Here is a 10,064-nt window from a genome sequence, read left to right as displayed (position 1 = left end):
CATTGTTTTATTACACTCTTAGTGTGATCATTGTGGTTCATTTTCATCACGTTTCTTGAGAGGTTTTGTTGCATATATATAATATATATACGTATATATATATATATATATATATATATTATATATATATATATATATATATAGATAATATATACGTACATATATATGCTATATGTGTATATATATACACATATATGTAGTATCTAAAAATATAAATAATTATATAATTATACTACTGGTGTATAGTATGTGTGTGTATGTTTGTTTGTTTGTGTGTATATGAACATTTGCTTTGTTGCGTATATTCAGAAATGTTTAGATTCATTCACAACTACTGCTTAACTAACTAGCTTGGGGAATTATCCGTTTGTTAATATTAATGCATATTCAGTTGTAATCGAGTTCACAAGAATAACAAAGATTGGAGATAATCTAAGCCCTCAAAGAAGATGGCAACGTAACCTATAAAAAAGGCTGGTATAATGTGAAAGGTGGTCGTAGGAGAAGTTTAAAAATTCAGAAGTGAATAAATATAGCTCGGACTCTTGAAATTTCTTCAGACTTTGATTTAAGGTTCAGGGAATGGGAGGATATTTGCTCCTGGAGTTGCTGCGGCTTTACACTTCGAGAATTAGCATCTTGCATCTTACCCTTGTGGGATTAAGCCCCTGGAGAATCTTTTTATGCTGCTCTGTTTTCTCATGTTTTACAATCATTGTTTTGATTGCTCTCTTCTCTCTCTCTCTCTCTCTCTCGCTCTCTCTCTCTCCGTTCTCTCCCTTCTCTCTCTCTCTCTCTCTCTCTCTCATCCTATATATATATATATATATATATATATATATATATATATATATATATATATATATATATATATATATATATCTCATTCTATATATATGTATAATATATATATATATATATATATATATATATATATATATAATATATATATATATATAGTATATATATAAATATAATTATGTATGTATATATATATATATATATATATATATATATATATATATATATATATATATATATATATATATATGGTATATATATATACACGCACTAAAATACACCTAGTGATCCTGTCGTGCGGGAAGATCTTGATGTCTCATCTTTTGGGTTTTGCAGTGGACTTCAACTGAGCAATGCAAGAGGAAGGCAAATTTCATTTTCGATACCAATTCGATGAACAGCCATGGCCAGGGCCATCGTCTGCATATCTGCCTCTCCCAGGCTCCTTTTTGGGCCATGTGGTGTTCACCCTTACGTCCAGAGGTGGAGAAAATACCTCTTCGGAGACAGATATGGAATGCACTTCGTTCAAATTTCGTTTTTTATCGTTTTCCCCTCTCTCAGTTTTTCGTTTACTCTGCTAATATAGTTTTTTAAGATATTTATTCTTTATTTTCATTGTGTTAAGTTTCTAGTATTACTATTTGTTAATGTTGATGAGCAGTGACTAATGCACGTTTATTTTTGCAGCATTTAGTCTGCTTAACAAAACCGATTTGGTTAAATTTAGTATGTATGCCTATATGTATAACTATTTATATATATAGTATATAATATATATATATATATATATAAATATATATATATTATATATATATATATATATACACCATAATTAAACGCTTATTTTACTCTAGAATTCTATAATAATTTCGCTCTTATGCTTGTTTCTATGTTATGCCGCGGATAGCAGTGCAGCATTTAGTCTGCTTAACAAAACCGATTTGGTTAAATTTAGTATGTATGCTATATGTATAACTATTTATATATAGTATAATATATATATATATATATATATATATATATAATATATATATAATATATATATACACCATAATTAAACGCTTATTTTACTCTAGAATTCTATAATAATTTCGCTCTTATGCTTTCTATGTTATCCGCGGATAGCAGTTATTTTGTATTTTGTTGTATTCATCTTGATAAAGCTGTATTTTCTACTGACTGCGCATCAATTTTTTTTATCGTTGATTTAATCTTGAAAAGACATCAGTTACATGGCCCAAGTCAATGCTTTCTTCATTTCGGGTTCTTTCAAGTGAATGAGAATTGTGCCATCGGTCCTCGAAGATTCACCCGTGAGGACTTGAGAAACGCTTAAGCGTCTTCCATTGGTGTGTTGGACTCCTTCAGTTGGTGCGTTATCATCTCCATATATCTACCAGGTGACTCCATTGAGGTGAAAGGGACCCCAGCAATGAATGGATAGTTTCTGTTGTTATCAGACCTCAGACTGAGGCAGATGCCAAACACGATTTGAGCTGTGTTGGAACACACACACACACACACTCAAACGGACACACACCAAAGTAAAGGCATTGTGAGATAAATCAGGGTGAATGGAAGTGAAGTGAGAATGATGAATGCTTTTGAAAAAAGAAAGGTTGAAGTATTGTGGAGATAAAAGAAGTGATAAAAAGGTTAAGGTGGATCAGGAAGGATACATTCGAGGCTTATTGGGGTTCGTGTGGCAGTCTGAAGTGCTTAATTTTTTAACAGTTTTCTGCACGTGATTCGGCAGATGAATTATATATAAATGGAATATGTATAATGCATATACATATATATATATATATACTTATACATATATCTGAGGGAGGTCGATATCTTAAAAGTGAACGGAAGTATTGAAATTAAGATTTAACTTTTAATTGATGCAACAAACTCGTAAATGGCATACAGATATTTGTCATATCTGAACAGGCCGAGTTTATGCCGTTATTAAGGTAGTCAATGGTGCCTGTAGCAGCAGCGATAGGTCGCCTTTGCACTTTGATTGATGGTCTGTTGACTGTACCAAGCATTAAATTCTTTTCATTTGGAAATTGAACTTTTCAGTGACGGTTTTCTCTGACGTTAAACCTGCGTGAATATGCACAAGGACATATTATTGTGTGACCCAGAGTCAAAGTATGCAGGGTCTGCTCACGAGGCGGTACTAAAACCTATCCCCGCCCCTTGTGAAACGTCATCAGTTACAAAAGGACCATATCCTTATGAAACTATATTTACGATAACATTTTCATATAACTATTTTTGCGATGGCGTTTTTTTATATAAGTTTTCCTCTTATTGCATGTCACCGTATACTACGTTAAAGTACAAAGAATGCCTTTTCAAATGGTATATGGCACATTACAATTACGATTACTTTCAAACCCACAAGCGCGCACAGAAAAAATTATCTACGCACACAAAAATGTGCAATTACTTCATCCGTCAACCTACATACATTCACGTTTCGTAGCGTATCTGACTAAGGGATGATGATAGACAGAAACTTAAAAAGGAATTAGAAAGCTGATAAAATTTACTATATAATGTATAAATAAAATTGATAGGTGTTCTTAGAAATTTTCGAGAAATTCTAGGTGAAAGACGGACCAAAATTTTTAAATTTTATGTAAATATTTACCACATTTTTCTTACATAATTTTTCATCTTATTACATTTTTCCATATACCATGTAAAAGTAAAAAGAATACCCTTTCAATTGGTATATGACACATTACAATTACAATTATTTTCAAACCCATGATCGCGCACAGAAAAAATTATCTTCGCACACAAAAATTATAAAAACTTATGCGTTCGTGGGAGATCTGAAACGTCATCAGATACATCCAGCCAGACTGACGAATACCTTTTTGTACTTTTTTCGAAAATATTATAATCGTTTGAGGCATGCATAATTAATACCTTTATGTATACAGTTTGTGTTATATGTAAACTTATGTGTTCGGAAGTATATTTATGTGATATGAAGTGCTAATGAGAAATTTGCTGGAAATGTGTTCCCTGTATCATTTTGTTTCATCATTTATTTCTTTGATACCTTATATCGTATATGATGTAATTCTTATACTTTTGATATTTTTTTTCTTTTTTGTGGTCAAGTCTTGCAAATGTAACTGCGATTTTTTACACTGCCTATATCCACATTTTCTTTGTATTTATTGCATAACAATAAGTATTCATAATAAGATTTGGAAAATATTATTAATCTATCATTCTAACCTTTAGCATAAAAAAAGTTGCTTATCAAAGTGAGGTATGAACACAGTGACAGAACTAAGTACATTTCTTAAGAATTATTTAAAATCTTGATAATATTACTACCTGAAACAGAGAGAGAGAGAGAGAGAGAGAGAGAGACGGAGGGGGGGGGGGGGGTGTTCATGTTATAAAAAATGGACTTGAAGAGAATACAGCAAACCAGTATATAGGTAAGTAAACAAATAAGTAAAGAATAAACACATGAAGAAAGCTGGAGTAGCTATGTGTGTTCAAACTGGTATATTTTGTGCAATAAACAAGGCTTGGTGACTAAATGAGAGTGTATTTAAAAAATCAAATATGTGACCTCTCTACAGATTTTATCATCAAGATTTTATGAAAAACACCATGTGATATGGATTAAATGTATAAAAACTATGGGTTCTTTAAGTAATTCATGGAGGAGCACGGAAAGTGTTACTTTTGTGACGTCACAGTATTAGCTCCGCCCCCACTGCCGAGTTGAGCAGACCCTATATACTTTGAATGGGTATTAAAAAGCATCAAGCATGTGACCTCTTTACAGATTTTATCAAGATTTTATCAAAAAAACCATGCGATATGGATTAAATGTATAAAAACAAAAGCTTCTTTAAGTAATTCAATGGAGAAGCACGGGCAGTGTTACTCTTGTGACGTCACAGTGTTAGCTCCGCCCCCACTGCCGAGTTGAGCAGACCCTATATACTTTGACTCTGGTGTGACCTATACATTTACGTCATTTCGTATAATATATATATATATATATATATATATATATATATATATATATATATAAACTCATTCATAAACACAGACCTCGTCAATACTGGATCAACAACGTTTGTCATATCACTCGTTCAGTTGTACTTACTTGGTCTTACCCTGTCGTTTTCCCGAGCATATACTGCTCCTAATATGTGTTCTCCCATTTATTCTCTTTCCTCATAAGCACGCTTTTATCCCTCTTATCATTTGGACCGGCTTTTTTTATATTACTTTTTTTTTTAGTATTTACCTCACATATCAAACCATCAACATTCTCACAGCACAGATAACTAATTCCAGTAGCCTTTTAGGACTATTTGCGAATATATAAATTAGTAAATTACATCTCTTATTCTCAAACATAGACTCATCACGTGCAAACTTTCACTCTTCACTCTGTAAGCAATACTCTCAATAGCATTTTCCTCAAGATCTAAAGTTTATTTTGCCCAAAGGCATTTATTATCATTTTCATTTTCTCACATTTTGCTTTGCTTCGCTTCCTGGATAGTTTTCTGTAAAAGAAAACTACTGTGCCGGTTTTGTCAGTCCGTCAGCACTTTTTTTCTGTCCGCCCTCAGATCTTAAAAACTACTGAGGCTAGAGGGCTGCAAATTAGTATGTTGATCATCCACCCTTCCATCATTATACATACCAAATTCCAGCCCTCTAGCCTCAGTCCTCAGTAGTTTTGACTTTCTTTAAGGTTGAAGTTAGCCTTAATCGTGCTTCTGGCAAAGATGTAGGATAGGCCTCCACTGGCCCGTGGTTAAAGTTTTCATGGGCTGTGGGCTCATACATCATTAGACCGAGACCATTGAAAGATAGATCTATTTTCAGTGGCCTTAATTAATACGCTGTACAGAAGACTTGATTGCGACGAAGAAACTTTGGCGCATTTTTCACTTTTTTTTTTTTTTTTTTTTTTTTTTTTTTTTTTTTTTTTTTTTTTTTTTTTTTTTACATAAGATGAATGGGTAACTGGCTGCTCTAAGAATGGATCTCTAACATAATGAATTTTCAATTAATAATTTTAAAGGAAAGAAGAGTATATATATACTATATAATATATATATATATATATATATATATATATATATATATATATATATATATATATATATATAATATATATATTCTCTCCCTGCAAAAAAAAAAAAAAAAAGAATAAATCAAAAGAAAGACTTGTCTGTAATCAAGTATTCGGACACCGTTTCCCACCTTGCAAACTCGAGCTCACTTTTCCGAGCGAGAAATTCTGCTTCCCGCTGTTGAAGTGATTGTTTTTCTCTTCCGGTGCAAAACACTTGATTAACGTGACTGAAGTTTAGGGAGAAAAATTAAGGTGTGAATTAAAAGGACGTGATGTAAATAAATTGGTTTCCAAATGATTTTTCTCTAGGTCGCAGTCACCCAGTGCGCTTGTTCAAAATTAGCTAGTACATGATTTTTTGAACATTTATTTGTAACTCTGTATATATTAACTTACTTATATATATATATATATATATATATATATATAATATATATATATATATATATATATATATGTAAAATATATATATATATATATATATATATATATATATATATTATATATATATATATATACACATATATACACAACACATATAGTATGTATATAATATATATATATATATATATATATATATATATATATATATATATATATATATATATATATATATATATATATATATATATATAATCGTCATCATCATCATCATCTCATCATCAGCCGTTGCTAGTCCACTGCAAGACAAAGGCCTCAGACATGTCGTTCCCCTCTTGTCTGTTTATCGTCTTTCTATGCCAATCTATACCCACAAATTTTCTTAGCTTGCCAATTCATCGTCTTCTCTTCCTTCCCCTGCATCGTTATATTTGTGTGCGTGTGTGTGTTACTAATGTCATTAATATCCACTCAACCTCTGGAATAACCTACACCCAAGGGGGAATTATAAGCGCTTTCCACCACTGGGATTCGAACTACCACTTTGTTGAGGAAGATACGACGTACAGTGACGCTTTTCACCAGTTGTGGCTGATATTCGTATTCTCGTCAAAGGTGTATTCTTTTTTTTTTTTATAAACCAGATATTTAGCGCCTTTCCGATTAATGGCATGATTCCTTTCTGTAACTTAGTCGAAAGTGCATTGTTATTCCATGTAAATCTTATTAATTTTTTCCACCTATATATGCCCATACATCTATTCCTTCCATATATAGCTTTAGATTTTTTCTTGTGAGCGTGTGTGCGTTATTATTAATTTCTGTACTTAATACTTAATGTGAATTCAAACAAGTGTATGGTTATACTTGAATCATACCCACAAAAGTATGCTTGACAAACCCTTACAAGACTAACCCGAGATATCTTACGATCAGTGTTCTAAAAATTTCGGACTTACCACGAGATATTTCGTAAAAAAGTTAAAAGCTAATATAGGACTAATACGAGATGTCTCGTGTTGACATAATTTTAGACGGCCGAATTTATGCTCCGTGAAGGAAGTCCCTTACTGACGAGAGAGAGTTCTTCCTTCCGCCTCTCTGCTCCCTTTCCTTTCTGGTGAGATATTTTGTCAACACCATAATGGGTCTTGAGTGCCAGTACCTCTTGAGCAAGGGAGATGATGGGGCACTTGGGCTTACTGTAGCTGTGATGTAGGGGTCGGCTGTCTAGATAATATGCCCAGATTGAGAGCAGTTGCCGCAGACCAATTTTTTTTTTTTTTTACTTCTGTTGCCACAGATGATTTTTTTGTAAAAGAATGTTTCTTCAAAAGAAGAGATCTTACTGGATATGATTATTGACGCTGCTTTTGTTTTCTCTGTTTCTATTTCCCGTTTTTTTATGCATTATTCATTCCTTTTCTCCACTTATTCATTTTGCTACCAATTCGGTTTGTTCTTCCTCCTTTTTCATAGTATAAGGAGGAGAAAGCAGCCTAGTAAAATGTCAGATATTCATCTCTCTCTCTCTCTCTCTCTCTCTCTCTCTCTCTCTCTCTCTCTCTCTCTCTCTCCCCTGACACAGTGATGAATATTTTTACTCATATGAATTTGTTAAATTGCTTTTTCTTTTCCAATAAAGGATCTCTTCATTCTGTATTTCAGGTTACTTCTTTCAAATGGAATACCATATTAGAGCAATGAATTTCAAGTCAGTGTCGTCTGTGATCTTGGTACTATGAACTGGGTTCATGTTCTGAATAACAATAATAATAATGATAATAATAATCATAGGGACGAGATGTTCAGGAAGACCATACATATGTGTCCCCTTATAAGGATGGGCCTGTGAAAAATTGCGATAATTCGGAATGTTTTCTTGACGATCATGAAAAGAAATATTTAGGTATTCGTCTTCGTTGGCTGTCAGAAATTGAAAAGAGAGGAAGAGAGAAAAAGAGTATCATTGATTCTTTCATTACAACTAGCAGACAAAGAAACATGGGTGCCTGCAAGATTTTGAAAGAAGATTTAATGGAAGAATGTCTGGTAAAGAATAACGTCCATCGCAGAACACGTAAACGTTTGTCGAAGAAATGGAACTGGTCCTATATTAGCCCAACCAGCCATCTCATATCTGCAGGGCTGTAACTGTCAAGCACAACTGTGCTTGCTTGTGCACGTTAGATTATTCCAGAAGTATTGGAATTGCCAGTCATCAGTGACCCTTGGTCCTTGCATATGTAACTTGTTACTCTCCCGAGTCGAGTTGTCCAGGAGCGGTTGGAAACTCGTTTTGCATATTTCACGGACAGGAAAAGTCACATGAGGTGCTTTCATGCATTTGCTTGTTTGCTTTACTTTTCCTAATCGGTGGTTAAAACCTTCTTTTTCTGTTTGATGGTGGAATGGTTGATTTAAGTGCCATATTTTTTGTAAAATAAGTTCATTTTTGCCTCTATATGTCTTTCTTTCTTTCTTTATATCCACGTATTTGTAATGTTTTGAAATTGTTATATAGTTTTTTTATTGTCTTTTATTTCTACTCGGGACATGAGTAAATTGTTATAATTGTTATGCCATTCTTTATTTCTTTGTACACTCACATGTTTGTAATTATTCGAAATCGTTATATTCTTTTGATAGATTTTTTTTTGTTTTTGTTTTTTTTTTGTTCATGATGTCCGTAAATTGTCAATAATTATTGTCATTTTTTTATTTCTATATACACGCATTTTTCTAATGATTCCCAATCGTTATATTGTTTTTATAGATTCTTGTTTTCCATTCTTGTTCGTGATATCAGTCAATTATGTCATATTGTGTCATTTATTTCTGATGTGGCAAGATAGATAATCCTTTTGATTTTCCAACGCTTCACCATTTTAGTCTCACATATGAGTGTCCTATTTACAATAAGACAGAGAAAACGCATGTAAAGAAATTAAAGCTTATGGAGGTAACTGCATTTTATACGATTTCTTTTGACGGGTTTTGTGTCTGTGGCCTCAAGGGAGCTTATAGGATTAACCCTGGACTCGTTAGATTGCATACAGTAATATAGTAATAGAAACTGATCTACCCATGTTTTCTATTAATACTTGTGTTATTTAAATACTTAGATTATTGCAGCCATGTATAAAAACCTAATAAATATATACACACACACACACACACACACACACACACTACTATATATATATATATATATATATATATATATATATATATTATATATATATATATATATATATTATATATGTGTGTGTGTGTATAAGCGAAAGAACACACGAAAATGATAGTCAGAAATCCAAGCGCTTTCGTCTTACTAAGACATTGTCAAGGAACGAAGGAAATACCGTTGGAGAGAAAGTTATCAGGTAAACAAGATCAAGAATACCAGATGGTTAATTGTCCAAAAGGTAAAAATTAAGATAATCAAGGATTATCGGATATCACACGGTCACAAACTTCAAAATTCAAATTACAATTTCTTGATGTAACTGTCCATAGAAATTATAGAAATTTCACCTTTTCAGTCTTTCGGAATCAACTAACATTGCCTCTTTTGTTCATTACTACTCCAATCGCCATCAAAATGTAAAATTCTCTGTTTTTTTTCTGGGATGTTTTCTAAAAAAGCTTTACGTGTCTGTAGCCCGCAGTTTTATTGACGCTGAGATTAAAAACTATTTATGATATTGCCTTGAAACTTAAATACCCCAAGACGTTTGTAGATGTGGCA

This window comes from Macrobrachium nipponense, chromosome 8 (assembly GCF_015104395.2).
Source record: "Macrobrachium nipponense isolate FS-2020 chromosome 8, ASM1510439v2, whole genome shotgun sequence".
Taxonomy (NCBI): Eukaryota; Metazoa; Arthropoda; class Malacostraca; order Decapoda; family Palaemonidae; genus Macrobrachium; species Macrobrachium nipponense.
This window is presented reverse-complemented; position numbering follows the sequence as displayed.